Consider the following 26,119-nt stretch of genomic DNA (forward strand, 5'->3'; position numbering starts at 1 on the left):
CAAAGAAGCCTCTGCTCAACACATTTTCACACAGAGGATTGGACAGAAAACACGATTCAGGCAGAGTATTTTTGCAAGCAATGCACAAGAATTATGGGTGTCCTGGTAATATCTTCTGCCAGAGGAGATAATACATTTCATTATGATGTTCAGCTTGCTCACTACGCTTACTCACCATTTTGTGCTTGCTTACCATGCTTGCTCACTAACTGGCTCTGTGTCCAGAGAATAGAGTACCAATTTTGCAAAATAAAATAATAAAGCAAATGTGGTCCTGAGTGGAATCTCGGATAGGGCATCAAGGTATTAGGGTATCTTTATGTTTAGGCCCAGCCCTTAAAATATTGTGTTTAGGTTCTGTAAATTCCAGAACACCATCAAGTTAGGAGACTGTAGATAGAGTCTACTGGAATGGCAATGTACAGGGTAGCTGGACTTGGCAGTAGCTACCGACCATCACTACATATATCTATCTTCTTATGCAACCTGTGTTATACCCTAGTTCACGTGACACGTCATGTATCCACGCCAATAGGGTATACACATCATGATATATCTGTACGTTGTTTTTTCTCCCCGTTGATGCTTCACTAGTCTATGCAGATGATGTGTGACACCACATGCTGTACTATTAGGCATAACTACTCGAAGGCTCTGTATAATGCGCAGTATGTGTACTATGAAAATGGCAATAAAAATATGTTACAAAAAAAAAAATCTATCTTCTTATGCAAGCCTGTCTCTTTGAGAATGCTACCTCATCTTACCTAGATTAGCTCTAGCTGTCAAGGTACTCACAAGATAGTTCTCATATTCTCAAAGGAGGGTTGTGTGCACAGAGATTGTAAAGAAGTTTGGACGGAAAATTCTCAGCAGGATTTAAAGGGAAATATACTTCTCAGTATCAGTAGTCTGTATTGACTATGCAGTGGACGCTTGTATTGTGGTGGGTTTATTGATGAGTTTAAGGGCACTTGAGGAGTTTTCACCTTTCCTATTAGATCCTACAGAGATGCAAAGGGCTGCTAATTTTATCTTGCCAGTGTATCAGATTAAACCTATAGTTTGCTTCCTATTATAGCAATGCTGGGTGATTTCACGATCTTCTGTTAGCTCGCTGTGAAATTTCTAAACCATTTCACTATCTTGTCACAATAGAAGTCATTAGCAGTAAATGGATGATGTCACCTGTAATGTTATGAGGCAAGAGGCATAACTACTGCCATGTGGGTCAGATATCTTGAACACCTTAGGAGACAAAGAGTAATGATGAAGCTATGGAGAACTTGACACAGGATGTTTGTTAAGGTAACCGCATGATCATGACTAGAAAAAAATATGAGAATCCAGGCTCTCATGTATCTTATGGCAAAATTGACTGAGAGAATTAAAATGGCAACAACAACTGATGGCGAAACAGTTCATTGATATGAATGTTAGCATGTTACAAATGTTTAGTGAATAAATAAATACATCAGTTGCATCTGCAGTGACTGAAAGGAGGATTTTCTTGATGCCACTCAATTATGCCAACGCCAAAATAGACAGAATAGTCGGCAATGAGATAGAGGAGATTTATCTCAATTAAATAGTGGGGCAGGAGAGCACTGAAAGTAAATTTGGAATTTACAGATGATGCAGGATACGGGCTTTGGTTAGGGGAAAAAAGAGGATAGGGAAGACAGAGGTGCCTTGGGGAACAAACCATTAAAGGGTGACTGATGATAAGTAATTGTCTATGATGGTTTTCATTTTTCAAGGACAATTCAATGCAATGTCAGGCTGTACCCATGATACCAGAGAATTCAGAGAGGCTATTAATGGGAATATCACAGTCAATAGTGTCGAACAAGGCTAACAAGTCATTAAATATTTTGCAGTAGTGAGAGTACATTGGCATAAAGGTGTGAATGCTCCTTGCATAAAACGTACCTTAAAAACCTTGTCAAGTGCAGGCCTTCTGAGAAATCTGTCATGACACCCTTTAGTTCGAAGATAAGGTCTTCTGCCTCTATTTCCATTTCTGAGTCTAGAATAATAACTGAATGAAAAGTGGAAATAGTAGCAGACCAAATCTCTAGGAATACAAGTGGATCAAGAACAGCAACTGGAATCATTGTAGAAAAAGCAGGAAAAAACAGAGGCCTTCTGGAGCGAGCAATAAGCAGAGAGTGCAGTTGTGACACACCAAGCAGACTGACCAGTTCCCTTTTGCATTCTTAGATTGATTTGATCTGGAACAGGAAAGGGGAAATACAGGGAGTATTATCTCACCGTAATGGATTGGGATGGTCACAATACAAACAGACGATGAACTAAGTAAACTTCCCAACGATATATTTGAAGATTATTAAACTAAAAGGAAAGGATCTGGATTCTCAATGGACAGAGTCTGAACTAAACTACAGCATTAGCTAACCAATACTGAGAAAATATTTACTTGATCCCGGCTCAGCTTCCATGCAGAAACCTCAGAGGAGAAAACAGAAATAGTGTGAAGACTTGCACCGAATCAGCACACCTGACCATGGTTAGACCTAAAAGGCAATTCTATGTCAGGACCAGAGGCTGCAGATTATGTTTATATCTCTCTTCGCTTTAGTATTACCAAATTCCAAGCATCCAGAAATATATTCAAAGAATTACACAGTAACAGGAAAAAACGACAACTCCCTACATCAAGGGAGGAATCCAAGTCCATAGTCCTTCAACTGTTTCCATTATCCTTAGTACATAGTCCCATGTCTGTCTCTCCTTCCTCTTTCTTCGCTGCTTCGCAGCCAGTTAAGTCAATGTTTCCTTCTTCCTTATTTATGTTGTAGTTGGGTTTATTGATGGCTATGTTTACACTGACGCTGATTTGACATTGTGTATGCGCGTTTTCTTGGTTGCAGGCATTTTGAATTTGTATTTCAGATTCCCCTGCCGGCCGCGATAACGTTTTCCGCTCCTTACGTGGCCGGCCCCCCTGTTGGTGCGGTGCTTTAGCAGCCTGCTAGAGGGACTCGCTCGACTCGTTGCTCTCGCGTCGCTGCTCCTCAGACGAGGAGCCGCGCTGTGAGAGAAAGGAGTATCAGAGCCTTGTCTCCGACTGCCTCACATTGACGCCCGTTTTAACGGGTTGTATTCACACACACTTTCATTTCCTATGCCCCAGCGAGGGTCCGTATACCAAGTTTATCCGTGATTGACGCACGCTCGCTCGCGCGCGATATTGCACACAGTTGAAGGTACCGTGTAACGGTTGCTCGTGGCCAGCGCGCAAACGCGCAGTTTTGACACGCATTTGACAGCGTCATTAAACGTGCTGGGAGGCAGTAACCTGGTCAGTTTTTACTGAGGGCGATAGCGCGTTTTGCGTTAGTGCAGCCCTATTGCGACCCTTGGGGTTACCCAAAGCTGTGCAGTCTTTTGGCCTACCCCCCCATTGGTTTGTTCACCAAACTTGCAATTTGTAGTGCTCAACACGTTTTAAAAAGGGGAATATTTCGGCATTTATTTCTTCTCTTGGCATTGATACCTACGTTTCTCTTTGGCTATGGAGGCCCAATCCGAATACTATGAGGAAGAGGTCCAGGGATACTTACCCTGGGATCACGACTTTTACGAGACAGTTGACTCCTCCATCTACCGGGTGGTTAATGAGGTGGTTGGCCCTATGGAACAACGCCTCTCCGATAGAATAGTCCAAGAGCACGTGAAATTAGCGGCAGCGCACACAGAGCCTCCTGCGAATCCGGTTGAGCGTGTTGGGGAGAGTCCTCCACCGTCCAAGAAACAACGTCCTGAAGGAGTGGACGTGGACGCATTTGCGCGTCTTGGGACCGCGTTTCTGCCTATGTTGTCGCCAACCGCCCCCACTCCCCCACCGGCAGACGCCCCTCAGAATCTCCCAGATTCCTCTTCCCCTGGGATGGACAATGAGGACACCCAAGGAGATACGGATGAGGAGGCAGAGTCTTCACGGCCTTGGCGCCCGACAACTACTCCTTCCACTTCCACAGTCCCCGAAGAGGACTCTGACATGCTTAATCCTGACGACATTATGCACCCCCGGTCTGCGGCCTGGGTTTCCGGCGATAAGGTAGCCAGATTTGTCGCAGGTCGACTCTGCAAGCCCCTCGAGGAGGAGGCTCGAGGTTGTTTACGGGCGGAGTGTCCTAGACCCCCTTTGGACGACAAAATTGCTTTCACACCTGAGTTGGATCCTAAGATGGCCACATTTCTGGCTATGTACATGAAGGATCCCAGGAAGGGCATTGACAGGTCCTGGCGATCCTGTCAGGACAAGCTGCTTGACGCTATCGGACCAATGACAAAAATCTTGGACATGGCCGAAGAGGCCAAAGTCTCCGGGTCCCGTATTTCCCCAGAAGACCTTTCCAACAGGGCCCAGGGGGCTATTATCTTCATGGGCAACGCTAATTGTGCCCTATCAACCAAGCGACATTGCTTGCTGTTTATTAAGCTTGATCCTAAACTTGGGGATTTGGCCTCCTCGGAGGCGGGAGCCGTGGCCCAGGGGGGCCTTTTCGGCAACCCCTTCATTAAGGAATTAGGTAAATTTGTTGCAACATTCACATCACTGGACAAGGCCCAGTCCAATATTAAAAGGGTCTTCAACCAGCGGGTTTTGCGTGGGGCCAGTCGAGGCAGGGGCCGCTCGCCCGGCCACGGTTTCCAGTAAAACCCCTCAAGGGGGCAAGGCTCTGGTCGCAGGCAGTATAACTCTACCGCGAACTACACAAATTTCTATCCGACGCAAGGACAGCGCTTCAGAGGCTGCGGAGGCTTCAAGGCCAACACCGGTGGATGAAATTCCAGCGGTAAGTGTGCTTCCAGCATCACAGGTTCGCATCGGGGGTCGGCTAGCGGCCTTTTGAAATGCGTGGGCGGACATTACTTCAGATGCATGGGTCCTTCAAACCGTTCAAGGTTTTCATATAGAGTTTTACAAAAAATCCCGGCAGGAGGTTCTTCCTCGACCGATATCATTCAGTTCCCTTGAAGCACAGTTGATCGACGAGGAGGTCTCCGAGCTGCTCCGCAAAGGAGCCATTTGCCGATCAACTCTGCACCCGCACGGTTTTCTCAGCAATATTTTTGTGGTGGACAAGACCGACGGGGGCCGGCGCCCAGTCATCAATCTCAAGGAGTTCATTGGGTGGTTAGTTTACCACCATTTCAAGATGGAGGGGATCCATCTGCTCCGCGACGTCCTTTTGCCGTCCAATTGGATGGCGCTGTTGAACTTGAAGTATGCCTATCTGGTAGTTCCCATCCACCCGCCTCATCGGCGATTCCTACAATTTTGTTGGAGGGATCTTGTGTACGAGTTTACCGTCCTTCCATTCGGTCTTTCCTCAGTCCGTTGGTGTTTCACCAAGGTGCTGCATCCAGCAGTGGAGTTCCTCCACGCTCAGGGCATTCGCATGATCGTGTATTTGGACGATCTTCTTATGGCGCAGTGCCCTCGGACCTTATCCACTCAGCTCCAACAGACGGTGACTCTTTTGCAGAACCTAGGATTCATTATCAACGAGGCCAAGTCGGTTCTCAAACCTTCCCAAAGGGTGACCTTTCTCGGGTTTGTGGTGGACTCCGTCCACGCGACTTTAAGTCTCCCGTCTCGAAAAATGGCAAAGATTCGTCACGAATTGCGCCAAATGAGTTCCAGGCCTTACACCTCATTACGGCATCTGGCCCAGTGGTGGGTATTCTCTCGTCGTCGACTCAGGCGATCTTCCCGGGACCCCTACATTATCGGGATCTCCAGCGCCTCAGGGCGTACCATCTGAGGAAGGGGAGGTTGTACAACCATTCAGTTCCCAGGGAAGAGATTGCATGATGGGTGTCCCACATGGAGGCTTGGAACAGATGAGCGATTTTCGGCTCAGTTCCCGACCTTATCATAGAATCTGACGCCAGCAGGTCAGGCTGGGGCGCTCAGTGCGGGATTTTTCCACTGGAGAAGTTTGGTCTTTAGACGAGTAGAACCTTCATATCAACCGTCTAGAGCTTCTAGCGGGCTCCTCTGCGGTTCAATGTTGGACCAAGGACAGAGTGCAGTCCTGCGTCCTTTTAAAAATGGAAAACATCTCCTCGGTTCGGTATGCCAACCGATTGGGAGGCCCCTGATCCCGGGCGTTGGCAAATTTGGCAAAGGATTTTGGGGGTTTCTGCCTGGATCATCATAATTCGGTCACAGCGGAATATCTTTCGGGCCAGAGCAATCAGATTGCGGATTGGCACTTAAGAAATCTTTGCGATTCCTGTCTTTGGAAGTTGGATCCTCAGATCTTCCAATGGGTGAATTCTCTATGGGGGCCTTTTTCAGTGGACCTCTTTGCTTCTCGCCGGGAAAATCAGGTTCCTCAGTTCTTCAGTTGGAGACCGGATCCTATGGCTCTTGACATGGACGCTTTCCTTCAGGACTGGAACGCAGAGAGAGGTTATGTGTTTCCCCCTTTTCCCATGATAACGAGAGCGGCGGCCCTGATCCGCCGGCAGGAAGCGGAGGTGATCTTGGTAACACCTTGTTGGAGGTCTCAAGTTTTGTTTCCGGTTCTTCTGGAACTTTCTTGGGATTTTCCAATCCTACTTCCCCTGTGTCCTCACCTGCTTCTGAATCCGGACGGGATGCCGCATCATCTAGTCACACAGGGTCTGCTTCTCCTCATGGTGTGGCAACTTTCAGGCAACGTTGGTCGCTGCCTGGCCTTTTCGAGACCGGCTGAGGTCCTCTTGTCAGAGGCTTGGGCAGATAGCACCACAAAGCGTTATCAGTCCGTCTGGACGAGATGGGTTTGTTGGTGTCTTCGAGGGAATTTGGATCCCGTGGTCGCAGGTGTCGTTCCCATCTTAAATTTATTAGCAGACTTGGTGTCAGATGGGCTGGCGTATCGTTCAATAAACGCGATCAGGTTGGTAATTTCGGTGGGCCATGTTCCGCTAGACAGAGCCCCAGTTGGGGATTATCCGTTAGTCTGCAAGCTTCTGCATGGTATCCGGCTGTCTCTGCCTCCGGAGCCTCGATATTCGGTCCTGTGGGACGTCAATCTCGTTCTGAATCTCTTTTTGTCTTGGCAGCCGAATAAATATCTTTCGTTGAAGGAGTTATCTTCTAAACTGGCTATGCTTTTGTGTTTAATCTCTTGCAGGAGAGTTTTAGATGTCCGGGCATTGGACATTTCGGCAAGAACCTTTTCTCCTGAAGGAGTAGTTTTCACGGTAGGATGACGTACTAAGTCTCATACCTGTATAGTCTCATACCTGGCTTTCCGAGACACCCCAAAATGATGTGTGGTAGACTGCCTGAAGGCGTATGAAGACTTGACCCAGGAACTCCGCCCTCCGGGCGAACTACAACTCTTGATAGTACTCAAGAAACCACACAAAGCTGTTTCCTCTCCCACAATAGCTAGATGGGTGCGCTGGGTCATGCAGGAAGCAGGTATTGACACAAAGCAATTTGGTGCCCATTCAACCAGGGGCGCTATGGCCTCTAAGGCGTTTGCGCTGGGAGCGTGCCTAGAGGATTTAATGCGGGCAGCGGATTGGTCTTCGGACTCTACATTCAAAAGGTTTTATTTTAAACCGGTCCTAGATGTGGCTCAAGTAGTAGTAAGTAAGCTTTGAACTACCATAATCTGAAGCCTCCGGTCCTGACATAGAATCTGAATTTGCCAAGCATAGTGAGGGTAAGTTCCAATTCTATTAAGAACACGAATGCGAGGATTATCCCTCCCGGAGCACGATGGTGCGAACCCACCCGTATTGTAGTAAGTAATCACTTTTTGTTTTTCATGGTGGTATTAGGAAATGTTCAATGTTCTTCATGATACAGTTCCTGTACGACGTTTGCCACATCGTAAGTGGCATGTTACATTGGGTTTTCCACACTCTTAGATTATCTTTGTTCTTCCAGGGAACGATGGTTCAAACCAGGACCAGTGCTGATGTGGCGTGACTCGCGCGAAGAAAGAGGAAGGAGAGAGACAGACATGGGACTATGTACTAAGGATCATGGAAACAGTTGAAGGACTATGGACTTGGATTTCTCCCTGGATGTAGGGAGTTGTAGTTTTTTCCTGTTACTGTTATAATTCTTTGAATATCTTTCTGGCTGCTTGGAATTTGGTACTAATAAAGCGAAGGGAGATATAAGAATAATCCTCGCCTCTGTGTCCTTAATAGATTTGGAACTTACCCTCACTATGCTTGGCACATTCCAATTCACACTCGCTGCTCAAGTGCCGCCAAGCTGAGAAGCCCACCTGATCCTAGCCTGAGCTGCTTTCTAAGATGGTAAGAGAGTGTGATGGAGAACGTGACCCTTAGAAACAAGACACGAGTTAGCTACATCCTTCAGTCTGTGAGTAGACCCAACCCTCTTGTCAGGCCCAATATTCTTTACGTTCTGCCTCCCCCAGAATGGCCAGGTTTCCCTGGGGTTTTAAGAAACAATTGATATACCAAACAAGGGGTATGAACCTTATATGCTGGTTCCCAAACGTTTTAGAGGGAGGCTATCCCTTCTATTTAATCAGAAACTGAAGTGTTCCTCGATGAAGTCTCAAGTCATATATTTCATTTACTTCATATGCCTCTTGTGCTCTGACTAACTGAGATGCATAAGGAATAACTATTTTCTTTAAAAAAAAATCAGTGTAAGCATCAGGTTTCAAAAACAACACATGAAAGAAATGGTGTATTTAGTCTGAAAGTAACTGGATTGATAATATCGGAGTTGGATAATGGACAAAATATCTCAGACCTAGTTTCGATCTATGGATAATCAATGGCATAGTGTTTGAATATAGACAGACCTTACATCCAATCTTAGGATTTGAAGCCAATCTGTGATGCTTATTGGTCTGCCTGTTCTGAGACTCTTGATCTTTCTCTAGTCTATTAAGATTTATTTCTCTGGTCTTTCTGATGGTTTTCAGAATTTCATGTGCTGAAGTATTTTTATCATTATCAGAGTAAGTTGCTGGAAAGACCTTAGGATAGAATCCATAGGTAGCAAAGAAACAACTGGTTTCAAGTTTATTTTTATTAGTGTATTCGTCAGCACTGAAGACACCACCCACATCATGAACACCATCCACTCCGGCTCTCCCTCTGACCCATGCCCTCACCACATCTTCATCGCACCCCACCTCCGAAACATCATAAACAACTCCTTTGCGTCAGCCACCTTCACAGAAAGCTGGAAGCACGCAGAGATCAACGCCCAACTGAAAAAACCCACAGCCGACCCAAAAGACCTCAAGAACTTTCGCCCCATCTCTCTCCTTCCCTTCCCGGCTAAAGTCATCGAGAAGACCGTCAACAAACAACTGACTGCATTCCTCGAAGCAAACAACTCGCTCGACTCATCCCAGTCCAGATTCCGAGCCAACCATAGCACCGAGACCGCCCTCATCGCAGCCACTGACGACATCAGGACCCTGATGGATAGATAACGGGGATACAACCGCTCTCATCCTCCTAGACATCTCGGCCGCCTTCGATACCGTCTGCCACCACACCCTAATAACCCGCCTCCACAACACTGGGATCCAAGGAAAAGGCGTGGACTGGATCACCTCGTTTCTCTCAGACAGATCCCAGAGAGCCCGCCTCCCTCCCTTCCGCTCCACGGCCACCAAGATCATCTGCGGCGTACCCCAAGGCTCCTCGCACAGCCCAACCCTCTTCAATATCTACATGTGCCCCCTCGCCGCCATCGCTCGCAATCACAACCTCAACATCATCTCCTACGCCGACGACACCCAGCTGATACTCTCCCTCACCAAAGACCCAGCCACCGCCAAAACCAACCTCCAGGAAGGAATGAAAGACGTCGCGGAATGGATGAAGCTCAGCCGTCTGAAACTCAACTCAGACAAGACCGAGGTCCTCATCTTCGGACAATCACCATCCGCCTGGGACGACTCCTGGTGGCCCACGGCGCTGGGCACCGCACCAACACCCACGGACCACGCTTGCAACCTGGGATTCATCCTGGACTCCTCCCTCACGATGACCAAACAAGTCAACACCATCTCACCCTCATGCTTCAACACCCTGCGCATGCTCCGAAAGATCTTCCGGTGGATCCCCACCAAAACCAGAAAGACAGTCACCCAGGCCCTCGTCACCAACCGACTGGACTACGGGAACGCCCTGTACGCAGGAACCACAGCCAAACTTCAGAAACAACTTTAGCGCATACAGAACGCTTCCGCACGACTCATCCTCGACATCCCTCGCCGCAGCCACATAACACCCCACCTAAGAAACCTGCACTGGCTCCCCGTCAGCAAGAGGATCACGTTCAGGCTCCTCACCCACACACACAAAGCGCTCCACGACATAGGCCCCGAATACCTCAACAACCGCCTCTCGTTCTACACTCCCACCCGCCAGCCTCGCCCTCGCCATCTTCCAACGGATCCGCAGAACCGCAACCGGAGGAAGATCGTTCTCCTACCTGGCCGCCAAGACATGGAACTCCCTCCATGCACACCTACGACTGACCCAGGACCATCTCACCTTCAGGAAGCACCTCAAAACCTGGCTATTCGAGCAGTAACAGCACCCCCCTCCCTTCAGCAGCGCCTTGAGACCCTCACGGGTGAGTAGCGTGCTCTATAAATGTATTGATTGATTGATTGATTGAAAATATCTCAGACCTAGTTTCGATCTATGGATAATCAATGGCATAGTGTTTGAATATAGACAGACCTTACATCCAATCTCAGGATTTGAAGCCAATCTGTGATGCTTATTGGTCTGCCTGTTCTGAGACTCTTGATCCTTCTCTAGTCTATTAAGATTTATTTCTCTGGTCTTTCTGATGGTTTTCAGAATTTCATGTGCTGAAGTATTTTTATCATTATCAGAGTAAGTTGCTGGAAAGACCTTAGGATAGAATCCATAGGTAGCAAAGAAACAACTGGTTTCAAGTTTATTTTTATTAGTGTAGTTACTAAAAACCATTGCTACAAAATGTATCGATAAAAAGTTTCATTATAAATTACGTTATAAGAAAAAATTAATAAATGAATTTGGTTAAAACAAATAATCGTTCATTTTCAACGCAGCTTACAGTAGACAGTTCGTTTGCTGAATAACTGGAACATTCCTCTCAGTTATGGCATTTTCTTCCCCACCTGCCTCAAGAACTTCACCAAGCGACAATTTAGCTGTGGGTCATCTGATGCGAAGCAGGCCAACGCAGCCTGTCTTCACGTGCAAATGCCTCTATGATTACAAAATGGTTTTAAAAGTTGTTTCGTTCAAGTGTCAATTCTTTACAGGTACAGAGTAGGTGCAGCATGTCCTCCTCCAAAGAAACAACTGAATTTCAAAGAAGAAAAAAACTCCACCACAGGTAGACGAGAAGAGATTCCTAATTTCTTTTGGAAGCATATACATAGATGGAATGGTAAGTCTAAAGAGGTTAATTCAGTCTTTCTGTTTGACCGTTTGTTTGGGGATGAAACTTAGATAAAGGAGCCAAACAGAATTTGAGTCCAAAAATTAGAGATGAACTGAGGACCGTAATCTGAAATGATCTTTATTGGAAATCAGGGAGGTCTAAAGATGTCATAAAGAAATATTCATGCAATTTCTGCTGCAGAAAAAGGTTGGTCAAAGAGGAGAAATGTGCCAACTTCGAGAAATAATTCACTGTAGCAATGATTGTGCAGAACCTTCTACAATAAAATTGATAGGAATATATTAACAAAGTCAAGAAGGTAGATAACCAAATGTAATTTGCGAATCCACCTTAACATGTTAATAGACTTCATAAGGTCTTATGCAGTCATTTATATCTTTTAACAGGCTGGGGCACCACAACTGATGATTAATCAGATCCTCTGGGACGTTCAGACCCTAATGGACATCTATGATAAAATAGTGGCATAACTGTAGAACAATTTGTCTAAGTTTCTTACTGGGAACAAAGATTCCATTGTCCCGAAAAATCAGATTATCTTGAACTTGAATTTTCTTTTTCTTATACTTATATCAAATATATGGCTTGAATTTTGGCTTAGAAAAACAGAAGATGAAAGAATATTTTCTTTGGTTAAAGGGGACGACTGTTCCAAATATTGTTTGGATCGACAATCTGCTACAATATTCTGTGTTCCAAGAATGAATGTTACTTGGAAATCAAACTGCTGAAAAAGAAGCCTAGCTTGCCTGTTGACTATTTCTGTAACCTTCTTGTTGAAGTACTTGAAGATTACAAAGATCTGTTTGGACGGTAAATTGTTGTTCAGCCCCTAACAATAGATACCTCCATTTTTAAAGGCCTCTTTCATTGCTAATGATTACTTTTCTAAAAATGAATACATTATTACTGGCTTGGATCATTTTCGGGATTAAAAGTCAATGGGGTATTCACTCCTTCAATTTCTTGAATATAAACTGCTCTTAATGCCAGATCAGAGGCATTAGTTTCAAGAATAAAAGGTTTGGCAGTGCCAGGCAGAAGAATATGTGCCTTGGTAAATTGTCTCTTTATTTCCTCAAGAGCCATTCATCTGGAGTCTAGATGAATTGTTTTTCTTTTTATAGGTCTGTGATTGGTGCTACAATATTGGGAAAGTCATTGGCACATTTTTTATAGTAATTTGCAAAACCTAGAAAACATTGAGATGTCTTTACCAATGTAGTCATCTTCCATTCCCGAATATCTGAAAGAAAGTGTCCATAGCTAGACTTTCTGAGGAAACAACAAAGCCCAAGTAAGTGACTGAAGACTGGTCAAACAATACTTTTCTGGGTTAACCAACATGTGATGTTTGCGTAACCAGTACAAAACTCCCTTTACATGTTCTTCATGGTTAGTAGGATTTTTGGAAAATGTAAAATATCTTTGAGATAGATAACCATGGTATGAAGAAGCAAATCATAAAATATAGAGGTCATGAAGTGTTAAAAGACTGCTTGGGCATTACACAGTTCAAATGGCATACCTTTGTACTCAAAATGCCTGAAAATGGGTTTGAAAAAAGTCTTCCACTCATCTCCTACTTTGATTTGGAAGAGATGATAAGCTCCTATTAAATCAAGTTCTGTAAATAACTTTGCTCCTTGCCCTGCCTCTAAGATGTCAGAAATGAGAAGAACTGAATATCTGAAGTAAATTCAAGGATGCATATCTGTGGTATCCTTTCTGGGTAAAAAAAAATAAAGAGAAGTGAAAGATTACAAGGTCAATAGAGGTAACGGGGCCATCTATAGGCTTGTGTGCTCTAGGCTCCCACTGAGCATGTGACAGTAAGGAATGGTATTCTACATATCTTTATTTATGCAAGTTTTTGCCTCTACATGCAGAGTACTGTTTCAATGTGTACTCATAAAGGGGTATTAGCATTTAAATCCCTTTTGGTGTCATATTTGGTTCCCACTGTGGCATGATACTGTCGTGGTTCAAAGTCCGCTCGGAGGATGACCAAATCCTCAGGAGCGAAGAGAGGACCTCCACTCTCCCTTAGGGTACAACCAGATCCGACTATAACCGGATTACTAGCTAACTACCCGTGGGGGGGGAAGAAGAGACAGCTCAGGACCACCAGGGAGAGGAAACGTCAATGTAACCCCAGGAATGCGGGATCTTCAGGAACACCTGGTCTAGGAGCTGCGGTCCTTTGGGAAGACAAACAGAGAACAAGAAAAGATTATCAATGACAGAATACACCCCTAGTCTAATACCAAATACCCCTGTGTGCTAAACAACCCTCTGTTGTGTGCTCCCCCAGACTCACCATAGATAGCGACGTTCATATGTAAATAAGGATTCCGAAGTTAGGTAGAAGAAAACTCAAAACATTAGATTCCAAGTACTTAGTTGCTGTAGGCATACGTCTGCCCTCTGAGGCAACAATTTAGGGGATTGCCCTCAATGTCAAATCCACAGACACAGAGAGCACTGAAGTTCAATGTTCAACCAACTAGGAAAGAGTACACAAGGAGGGCCGAATGGAAAACAGGTCCAGGAGCTGCTCAAGTCGCGAGCAAAAATATAAGTAAAAAGAAGTGCTAAGGCTCAATAAACAAAAAACAAACAACTGCCACGTCTAATGGCGGCTAACACCGTAACTGCACCCAGACAAAATAGTGCACGCGCAGCACTAAAAAATAATTAAGTCAGGCGAATATTTCTCCGCACCACAAAATAAGGGACTAAACAATGCAATAGAAGGAAGCACATACACGCGCTGAGATGATCGCAAGAAAGAAAACGAAGTCCAAAAAACAAAGAGCCAGCAACCGAAACACTGCAGAGTCACCGAACAAAAGTTCTCCAGCAATGCGACGCTGCAGCAGAAGGAAGCGGTCTGGAGAGGAGTCTTTGCAGGGAGGCATGGTCCATCTGAAAGTAGATTGCGAAGCACCTGTGCTTGGAGCAGGCATCCTTTAACGACCATTGGGTCACATGACGGGGTCTGGGAGTGCACACAACCAACACTCACATAAGGTGCAATCTGGGCATCGTAGTTTCCATGCAGACAACAGAATGCAAGGGCGACAACACCCTAATGTGTAACAGTGCATTAAACTTTCTTATTAATGAAGGGGCATGTATGTTTGCAGCCGGCTCCCATGTTCTATCTTCTGGACCATACCCCAACCAATCTACCAAATATTGCAGTCTCCCCCGGTACTTTCGTGAGTCAACAATGTGCTTCACTTCGTACTCCTCTTCACCATTTACGATAAGAGGAGGGAGCAGAAGTTCAGGACATGAAGGATGTTCGTACTGTTTGAGCAGAGAGGTATGGAAGACAGGATGTACCTGAATTTCTGGTGGTAAATCTAGTTTCACTGCTACAGGGTTAATGAGATTCAGTATCTTATAAGGACCAATGTATCTAGGTTGTAACTTTCTAGGGCCTGGTAATGTCATGTTTTTGGTGGCTAACCAAACCTGATCACCTATCTTATATTCAGGAGCAGGGCGCCTATGTATATCTGCCTGTCTTTTCATTCTCTCTTTGGCTTCCTTTAGCTCATGTTTGGCTTGAGTTGTGTATGGTGTTCTGAGACAGCAAGGATTTGTGAGGCAGAAGGGGGAAGATGAAGAGGCAGAAATCTAGGGTGATACCCATTGGAGAGAACAAAAGGAGAGATCTTGGAGGAGGAATGAGTTGAGTTGTATGCAAATTCTGCTAACGGGAGTGCTTGCACCCAATCCCCAGTGATCGTGCTTACGAGGCACCGAAGGTACTGTTCTAAAGTCTGATTGGTCCTCTCTGTTTGCCCGTCCGTTTGAGGGTGATATGCAGATGAGAGGCGATGATCCATATGAAGGGCCTTCCATACACCCTGCCAGAATTTTGATACAAATTGTGGGCCCCTATCTAACACTTTCACAGAGGGCAAACCATGTAGGCGTACTATGTTTTTTATAAACACCTCTATGAGTTCTTTGGCAGTGGGTTATTTTTTAAGGGGAATGAAATGCGCCATTTTCGAGAGCATATCTACCACGACTAAAATAGTAGTGAAACCTCTTGAGATAGGCAAGTCGGTGATAAAATCCATACTGATGGAAAACCAAGGGGTATGAGGAATGGGCAAAGGCTGTAACAGACCAGCGGGTGCACAATGCAGTGATTTTTTGTCTAGCGCATGTAGGGCAGGCTTTAACAAAGTCGTGAATATCTTGATTCATACCCTGCCACCAAAACCATCTCTTGCACGTTTGCAGTGTCTTTTCACCTCCTGGATGTCCCTCTAAGGGGAGAGTATGACACCACTCAATAACTACTGCTTGTAGTTCTCTAGAAGGGATATGTAAGAGATTGTCATGAAAATAGAGACCGTTTTCTATTTTATTCAAAGGGTCCGCTAACCGCTCCTCAGGGTTAAGAGTAGTGTATGCCAGAACTAATTTCTCAAGAAAAGGTTCAGATTCAGATGTTGGTGCCTCTCCTATCGCCACTATCTTGTCATTAGGGATTATGGGTAAAGGAGTGTCTACTATGTGTTTCTTATTTTTTCCTAGCCATGATAACGCATCAGCTCGTCCTTGTTGTGCTCCAGGTCGAAAAATGAAAAAACATCATATGCGCAAAAAAAGGAAACCCACCTCATCTGTCTGGGAGTGAGAGCCTTAGCTAATTTGAAGAACTGGAGATTCCTGAGAACAGAATATATGGTAATAAAATGAGGGGACTAGTAAATAATATTGCCACTCTTGGGAAGCTAATTTGATGGCTAGGAGTTCCCTTTCTCCAGTGGTGTAGTTATGCTCAACAGGGGAAAGGGTTTTTGAAAAATAAGCCACTGGATGGAGGGTTCCTGTCTTGGTGTCTTTGTGATTAAATCCCACCAGCAGCATATTGGAATGCATCTGCTTCAACATAGTAGGGTTGGGTTTCATCTACATGTCTTATGATAGGGGCTGAAATGAACTTGTTCTGCAATGCCTGAAAAGCTTGCTTTGCTGCTTCATCCCATTCAAAAGTTACCCCTTTTTTCAAGAGTCTGGTTATAGGAGTAATGAGGTCTGAAAAATGGTCAATAAATCTTCTATAGAAGTTGGCGAACCCTAGGAAGGACTGCACCTCCTTCACTGTCGTAGGGCTCGACCACTTAGTTATAGCAGATACTTTGGCAGGATCCATATGAATCCCTTCCAGGGAGATAACAAACCCCAGGAAGTCAACCTTCTTAGTATGAAAGACTCATTTATCCAACTTGGCAAAAAGATGATTTTCTTGTAGGCGTTGGATTATTAACTTAACGTGCGTGACATGTTCATGCTCAGTCTGAAAATAGACCAGGATGTCATCTAGGTAGACAATAACAAATATATCGAGATATCAATCAATCAATCAATCAATTCATTTGTAGAGCGCACTACTTACCCGTGAGGGTCTCATGGCACTGGGGGTGGGGGGGCGGGGGTGCTGCTATTGCTCAAACAGCCAGGTCTAGAGGAGTCTCCTGAAGGCCAGCGGGTCCTGGGTCTGTCGTAGGCGGATGGGGAGGGTGTTCCAGGTTTTTGCAGTGAGGTGGAAGAACGATCTGCCGCCAGCGGTCGCTCAATAGATGCGGGAGGCGAGGGCGAGGTCAGCGGAGCGAAGCTGGCGGTTAGGGGTGTAGAAGGATTAGTTACTTACCTGTAATCCTAGTTCTCTTCCAGGGGTATCCTCATCAAAGTCATAAACACTAGAATATTCCCGCCCATGTGCGGGACCCCGGAAACACAACTATATATGTGATAAACATATATGTATCTCCACATATATATACATATCTATATATATATAAAAACGTGTTTTGGGACCCCCCTTTTTTCTCGCCCCGCTTGACGGATCACCGCAAAACTTTCAGGGTAGGAGCGGAGCGGAGCTGGCCAAAAGTTTGGAAAATTTTGCGAGGATTCGTCAACCGGCGCCAGACTTATTGGGAATAAAATGTTGCGGATTTCCTATGGAAAATAGGTCCTATAACCACCTACTGGTGACCGCCAGTAGGTAATATATATATATATATATATATATAAATAATAAAAAAGCAAGTGCAGCCTTTCATAACCAGAGCTGAATAATGCTGCAAGGACTCCCCTGTATAATACAAATAATATATCTAATATTCACAATATATCATAAATACAGGGAAAGAACAGCAGCAAAGCATGTTTGAAAACTGTTTTAATGTTTAGCATATAGTCCCAAACCTCAGATAGGACTGAAAGCATTGACAGCTCACAGGCTGCATTGTAGAAAACTACAGCCTAGAAAGGCTAGAAAGCTAACTCTTAGCAACATAGACAAACTGGCACCGTGCCTTTAAGGCAGCCATGATCCCTAGATTCCCATCATGCCTCAGGGGTGACAGTTAGGTCAGTTGTTGTTTGCGGTGACACAAAGCCATGACACAAAGAGTTGACAATTCTTCAAAAATAAGGATCCTTTGCCCGGGGAGGCGGGAGGGTTGCTTATGACTTTGATGAGGATACCCCTGGAAGAGAACTAGGATTACAGGTAAGTAACTAATCGTTCTCTTCCAGGGGATCCTCATCAATAGTCATAAGCACTAGAATAAAATAGCGAGCCTCACCTCATCCACTGCGGGCAAAGGAAAATAATTAATAACAATCAAGCTCAGACAACTAAACTTGACACTTCAGATATTTCTCTTATCTGAACAGATTTCTCAAGGAGGCCTGGCCTACTTGAGTATCAGCCCTGGAGTCGGATTCAAGACAATAATGCCTTGTGAAAGTATGCACAGATCTCCAGGTTGCTACCTTGCAAATTTCTGCCATCGGAACATCATGCAAGAAAGCTACTGTAGCTGCTTTCCCCCTAGTGGAGTGTGCTTTAGGTGACAACAATAGGGATTTATTGGCCAGCTGGTAGGCTAATTTTATACAAGACACTATACAACTGGAAATGGATCGCTTGGTAGCTGGAAAACCTGTCCTCATGGAACCATGATTTAAAAACAATTGGTCCGATTTTCTTTTGACCTTCGTTCCCACTAGATAGAATTTAAGCACTCTCTTAAGGTCTAAGGAATGGAGTGACCTTTCCGCAGGAGTTGTGGGATTGGGAAACAAGCATTTACAATGCAATGGTCTCGGCATTGTTAAAGTTAGAGCTATTGGCATTGCTCATGAAATTATTTTTGTTTATGTTTTTGTTTTTGAAAACATTTCAAGAAACAGCATTGTTATTTACAATGTCAATAGCTTAATCACTCGCAAATGCGAGACCTATTGCATTTGCACCCACACACACAAAGCCACCCACACACACAGAGCCACCCACAGAGCCACTCACATAGAGCAACCCACACACAAATAGAGCCACCCACAGAGCCACCTACACACACACACACGCAGTAGCCCACTGACCTATTTACATTATGTGCACTTTGTGATCTGCATGGTACATGTTTTTTGCTGCAGGCACATTAACCCTATGTGCTACCTTTCCAGGAGTCAAAACTTCCACTAGACAAAACTCCGATCTGTCTCTAGGAAGAACATTAAATACCAGAGTCATCATGACATTTTTATTGTTGCCGAAAATTGCTGGAGGCCAGGAAGGAGGCAGCAAGCGCTTTCGGATGGAATCCACCTTTGTTACACGTCCCCACCGGGCTTGCAAGTGATGCATAGTGACTGCGATACTCGAGTTTCACAGACCCAAAGCAGGCAAAACTTTTAGTGAAGAAACGCCTGCAAATAGGAAACCTTTAGGACAAACGGAGCGAGTTGCACTACAGAGTGCAGCGCGCTCACAGGAGCTCACACAAGGAATTTTTAAAATCGCTGATTATTAGTGTATTTGTTGTGTATTGTTGCCGCTTTTAGGCTTTTAACTAAGAATCCACTTACTTGCACCACATTTGTAAATTCACCGTGTTTGGAGCGGGTCCTTCTCCCGACAGACAGCACTGCGGCGGACATCTTGGCTTGGGGGGGCGGCCTAGAGAAGCTGCGCACGGTCTAGTCGTCGCAAGGACGCTAGACCGGTATTTAAACGGGGCAAACTAGGTGGCCTGTGATTGGAAACTTTTAGGACAAACGGAGCGAGTTGCACTACAGAGTGCAGCGCGCTCACAGGAGCTCACACAAGGAATTTTTAAAATCGCTGATTATTAGTGTATTTGTTGTGTATTGTTGCCGCTTTTAGGCTTTTAACTAAGAATTCACTTACTTGCACCACATTTGTAAATTCACCGTGTTTGGAGCGGGTCCTTCTCCCGACAGACAGCACTGCGGCGGACATCTTGGCTTGGGGGGGCGGCCTAGAGAAGCTGCGCACGGTCTAGTCGTCGCAAGGACGCTAGACCGGTATTTAAACGGGGCAAACTAGGTGGCCTGTGATTGGAAACTTTTAGGACAAACGGAGCGAGTTGCACTACAGAGTGCAGCGCGCTCACAGGAGCTCACACAAGGAATTTTTAAAATCGCTGATTATTAGTGTATTTGTTGTGTATTGTTGCCGCTTTTAGGCTTTTAACTAAGAATCCACTTACTTGCACCACATTTGTAAATTCACCGTGTTTGGAGCGGGTCCTTCTCCCGACAGACAGCACTGCGGCGGACATCTTGGCTTGGGGGGGCGGCCTAGAGAAGCTGCGCACGGTCTAGTCGTCGCAAGGACGCTAGACCGGTATTTAAAACGGGCCATGCTGACGCGCAGCGGGCACGCGCTGCGGGCACGCCGGAGCATCGCCGGAGTCACGCCAGAGTCCAGCCCGTCTGCGCCCGTCCGCGCACAGGCGGGCGCAGGGGCTGGGACGGCTGGCCATCGTCGCACTTACTCCTCAGAAATGCTTAAATCTTTGAATAGAGGCGAGCCCATGTTGGACAAAGCAGTCCTGCTGTTGCTTAAAAAGTACAGTATCTCTCGGAATGTTGGGGTTACACCTGCCTTGAATAAATGTTCCACGTTAAAAATAGCGAGCCTTAATACCCGCTCGTTGCACTGCCATCATCTGGAGGTATATAATATGCTTCAGGATATTGGCATCGATGTCCTGACTCTTTCAGAGACCTGGACAGATGAGAACTCGTTACCGGATATCATCGCCGCTGTACCAAGCGGATATGATATAATGTGGCATAACCGCCCAGGGGGCTCACGGGGGGGTGGAGTAGCTATTTTGTATAGGAAGACCATGACGGTTGAAAAAATACTAACTGAGACGATTGACTTAGCCGATCTTCTTGGGGTAAAGGTCACAGTAAACAATGTGTGTTGGGTGATCTTGTCTGTTTATCGTCCGCCGAAGGCAACCCCTACCTTCTTTGACTTATTCTGTCCTATTATATCTGACCTTAGGTCAAGATATATAAAAATCTTGGTTACAGGGGATTTTAATCTACATTGGGATAAGCCCACCTGGGATTCACCTATGCGCCAGTTAGACACATTAATGTCCGCATTGGACTTCACACAGATTGTGGATACCCCAACCCATGAAAAAGGGCACATTCTTGACCTTATGTGGACCACCGATGCCACTCTAACATTTAGTGAGGCAGCGCCCTGTGTCTGGTCGGATCACTGTTTGGTCTCGTGTGAGGTCCCCCTCAGCAATGGGGCGGTTCATAACTCACATAGCTTCAGGAAAACCCGGAAATGGATTGAAGTCAATCTGAGAGCCCTGACTGAGGCACATCTGGAACCCCCCCAGGTTTTAGAGCCAGATTGTAATTTGGACCGAGACCACTCTGATCTAACAAGATGTTTGATTCGGGCCATCGATCAGATAGCGCCAGTGAAAACACAGCAAATCAAGGGCTCTGGGAAAGCTCCCTGGTTTACTCCGCTCTTAAGGGAAACCAAAACCAAGCTAAGGAGATTAGAAAGGCTGTGGAGGAAATCCAAGCAGGATACTGATAGGGATACCTATAAGGCCTTTCTCCACCAATATAAAAAACTTATGATTCAAGCTAAAGCGGACTATCTTGAGTCGCGCCTAAGCAAGGCCACTAATATCCAGAAAGAAACCTTTAAAATCTTGGCTGAGCTGAGTAAGAAGCCGGATAATGTTAAGCCCCCTTTTGATTGTAATACCTTCCAGACCTATTTCCTGGAGAAGGTGAAGATCATTGTCCAGGAGATAGAGAATATGGCGGCAACAGGGACTGCAATTGCCTTAACATCTAATAAGGCGAGCGACTGTTCTCTTACAATGTTCCCACAGATGGATACATTAATCTTGGAACAACTGATGTGTAAAATTAAATCTGGCTCTCCAGCTGATCCTTGTCCACCTGAGATCTTTCGCATTGCGCGTCCCTTATTGGAGGAATACATCATCTCTCTCCTTAATAGATCGCTAGACATGGGATACCTGCCGAGTGAACTTAAGGAGGCGCGGGTAAGACCCTTATTGAAAAAGCTGGGGTCAGATCCCGCTGTGTTGAAGAACTACAGACCCATCTCCCAGCTGCCCTTTCTCTCAAAAATCCTTGAGCAACATGTTCTTCAGTCCCTGTCCTGCTATCTGGAATCTCACCATCTACTCCACGATAGACAGGCAGGTTTTCGAGCACATCACAGCACCGAGTTGGTGATGCTCTCGGTGCTGGACGAACTAAGAGGTAGGGCTGACTGTAAGAAAGCGAGCGCCCTGATTTTATTAGATCTATCAGCGGCGTTCGATACTGTCAGCCACACCCTGCTCTTGGACAGATTGAAGAGCTTTGGGATTAAGGGCTCGGCGCTGCAGTGGTTGGAATCCTTCCTTACAGGCAGGACTCAAAGGATACAACTGGGGGATGAAACATCTGAGGTCGGGGTTTTAGAGTGTGGAGTACCGCAGGGGTCGGCCCTGTCCCCTCTTCTATTCAACCTATACCTGCAACCCCTGATCGCTGCGCTGGCTGCGATGGACTGTAAAGTCTTCAACTATGCGGACGATACGCAGTTGCTGCTAAGTATAAATGACACCTCGGCCGCACAACTCCAATCCCAGAACATCTTGAGGTTCACGGTACGATGGATGACAGATAACCTTTTAAAAGTCAATCCTGACAAAACTGAGATCTTGGTTATACCATCCACCCTCTCACCTTGGAGTGACCTCTACTGGCCCATGGAGTTGGGCTCGGCCCCAAAACCAAGCCTGGCTGTAAAAAGCTTGGGGATTCGGTTGGACGCTGACCTATCGATGGCGCCTCAGATCGCGTCGGTGGTAGGCAGCTGTACTAATATCATCCGGCAACTGCGGAAGTTATCCCCTATCCTTTCAGAGCCCATGATGCGCTCAATAGTAACTGCCACTATCATTTCCAGAATTGACTATGGGAATGCCCTCTATCTTGGCCTACCGAAAACCCTTACTAATAGGCTTCAGATTCTAATGAATGATGCTGCCCGACTGATTTTTAGACTCCCTAGGAGGTCTAGAGCCACTCCTCTACTACAAAACCTACATTGGCTTCCAATAAAAGAGAGAGTGGAATTCAAGAGTCTGTGTATAGCCCATAAGGTCATCTACGGTAAGGCTCCGGCCTATATCAAGGAGCGCCTACAACTGTACTGCCCGACGAGATCACTTCGGTCCTCGGACCTGCAGTTGTTGACTTGCTCTCGGTACAGGCTAGTGACGAAGGGAGGCAGAGCCTTCTCGGTATTGGTTCCCCAGCTGTGGAACAACTTGCCTGGAGGGCTACGTGAGGAAGGAAACCTCTTAAAATTTCGAAAGAGCCTGAAAACGCTACTGTTCAGGAGAAGCCTGAGCATGGCTTAATCCAATGCGATCTTTTGTTCTGACCTGTTGTGTTATTGTCCTTTTCCATCTTTCCGGGCGCTTAGAGGCCTGCAGGTGATTAGGCGCGGTATAAAATTAAAATAACAATAACAATAACAATTTGCAGGACTCCCGAGTCATGTTAAATTCCTCATTCCTCGGGGAAAGCTCGTGATTGCCCGATATTCTTGCAACCTGGAAGTACTCATCATACCTCCGTTGCTACTTCCGGGTGCAGGATACCTGTACTGTATTGTACTAGTACTTAATTGGCGCATAAGTATTATTGCACTATGCAATAACCAGTGTTTCTGTATACCTGGGACGAAGACAAGTAATGAAAATAACCAAAGGGACCTGACCAGGGAAAATCCCTGATTTAGTAGCCATGAGAGAATTGGCAAGGACTGATGAAGAGCGGGCAGACGATTCAAGGTCCGTGCTTTGGGGAAGCTTGCCCCAGTTTATTGGCGACACAGAACAACTGGCTCAATATTTTTTTTCCAAGTTCGGTAAGCCATGTAACAACACCAATTTAAACTGAGGTGTGGTGATCCTGTCGAAGGTTTGAGTTTAAAAGTTCCGTCACCCGACTGATCCCCATGTTGTCTAGATTTGTGTAACCTGGTTACAGCTCCGTTGGTGCCCTGAACCTATACATTATGTATAGTATGATAGTTCTTCTGTCCATTACCGAAGTCTGCCGTGTGTGTCACCTGAGGGATAATCGACTGTAAGATGTATGTTGTTACCTGGCGGTTAGCTAGTTTGTGCCAAGCTACAGTCCGCCCAGGTCTGTCGCTTCAGGGCTGGCTCTGTGGGGCAGGCCGGAGTCCGTGAGTTTCTGAAGCCGGTTAGGTAAGCCTGAAGTTTAAATACGAATGAGTGCGATGTCCAAGTAACTTGAGGGAGACGTGCAGGGCTTTAAGTGGGATGAAAGGACTTGGGGGTCTCTCAAAGGGGCGCGGCCGATGTAATTAAGGGCGTGGCTTAAAAATACGCAAGGTAAAAATCTGTACTTAGCATAACGTGCCGCCCCACTGGTATTTTGCTGCTTCTGTCATTGCATACAGATATATAATACAAGTAACTTTACACAGGGTGGTACTGCTGCAGAGTTAAACAAAAAACAAAAAAATCCACCCTGAGGGCAAAGATGCAGAGCCCGATAGAGACCCGTTTCAGCACCTGTTTTTTAAAACAGCCGATACTCGGCACCGGTAGGACCCGGCCCACTTAAAGCCCTGGATAAGTGAGGTATGTGATGTTTAGTCTGTACGCTTTGTGTCGCTCACGGCATACCTTCTGTCTTTAACCAAAATTATGTTAGTATTTGTAACCAGCGAGCTAGTGTTGTTGCGCGAGCCCCTAGCCCACCTATTCCCACGATATTTTGAGGCGAATGGCAGTTTTCGGCGACGGGGGGAGGGGGTCGTAGGTTGGTCTTCTTTTCCACAAAACTCTCATTCTGTACTACCACTACTTAGCAATATGTTTTTGGCTGTAGTGAAAGGAAGGAAATCACTCCCTGGCCTCTGTCGAGTTATCGCGCACTACGCCCGGTTTAGTGTGCCCCAGTCCTACTGGACCAATGGGAGCTGCGCCCCTGTCTTCTCTGGGACCGTGACGCTGACTCTGCACTTTTGAGAGGGCCCGCGCCGCATGACTTCCTCTGCTGACCATTGCCTTCCTGATTCTTTTGAGCGCCGAAGGCTGAGGGGAGCAGACATAGAGATCTACGGTCCAAGAGTCCACGGTAGGGGAGTTTGAAGACTGTGGGTGAAAAGTTAACTTTTAAACCTAAATGTGGACTTACTTTCCCTGGATTGTGGAGTCTTGTGGTTACTAAGGCGTAGCTTTCAATAGTGCAGCAGGTGCAGTGGCACCGGCCCCAGAGGGGTAGGAGTAGGCTGCCCACTGCACAAGCTATGACTTTCTTTGTTATTACCCAAGCAGGAGCAGGGTCCTATTCCTGTCTTGCCTCAGAGCAATGGCACCTTTACAGTGCGATGATTCTGTGCCTAATGGGGCCATTGGGTTTGGGCTGGAGTGCCTCTGTGCTCCGAGCGGCGACAACGAGTGAATGAGGCTCTACTTGGTCACAACAGGCTCAAGGTCCGCACCGTTTTGATTCAACAGTGGGATTCACTGTATTATTTCTTGTAATCGTCTCGAGGAAAAGGGAATGCGCGCACTGCGTCAGCGGGTACATTGAGGCAGCCCTGATCCTCGGCATATGCCCCGTGGCACGCACCAAGGAACCCTCCGTTCTCTGCAACAATGATGATGCGTGTTTTTCATGTCAATAGTGGAGCACTTTCTTTAACCCTGGACCACCTTTACCCAGTCTGATAAAGGCTAGAGCACGTTTAGACAGTGTGTAGCCCGGAGTTCGCATTTCTCTAGTCTGGGGGCAGCAAACGACATGAAGAAACCCTTTCTCCTGTCCGCGGCCTCCCGTTATGCAGGCCGGAGAAGTATAATATGGCCTGGAGCCTGCCTCGTTCCAGTGTACACTGAAGAAAGGGCGGCTTCAAGTTGTGACCGCACAGTGAAATTGACTCTTCACGTTGTACGATGTCACAGACGAGCGAAAGGAGGCTCCAAGCTATACACAGCCCCATCCTAAACAAGACGTTCCACACACACCACCGCCTTTCTCCGAGGCGAAGCAGAAATGCCTCGGAGAAAGGCAGCGGCGGATTCGGATTCGGGGGCGTGTTTTTCTCTTCTCTCCTCTTGCCATTGGCTGGAGGAGAAAATGAGAAAAGTTGAAAAAAACACGCCCCCGAATCCGAAAAGGACGGGGCCTGTTCGGAGTGAGGAAGCTCTTCTCCAATGGCTGGCCAGCATTCAAGAGGCCAGCCAATGGAGAAGAGGGGAG

General features: G+C 46.1%; 1 protein-coding gene across 1 annotated transcript in view; it reads right to left on the bottom strand.

Annotated features, from left to right (window-relative positions):
- Positions 1–26,119, bottom strand: part of TEX28 (testis expressed 28) — a 388,497-nt gene that overhangs the window by 134,003 nt on the left and 228,375 nt on the right. The gene's annotated exons all lie outside the window — the stretch shown is intronic.

The sequence above is a fragment of the Triturus cristatus genome, chromosome 10, assembly GCF_964204655.1.
Source record: "Triturus cristatus chromosome 10, aTriCri1.1, whole genome shotgun sequence".
NCBI classification, from domain to species: Eukaryota; Metazoa; Chordata; class Amphibia; order Caudata; family Salamandridae; genus Triturus; species Triturus cristatus.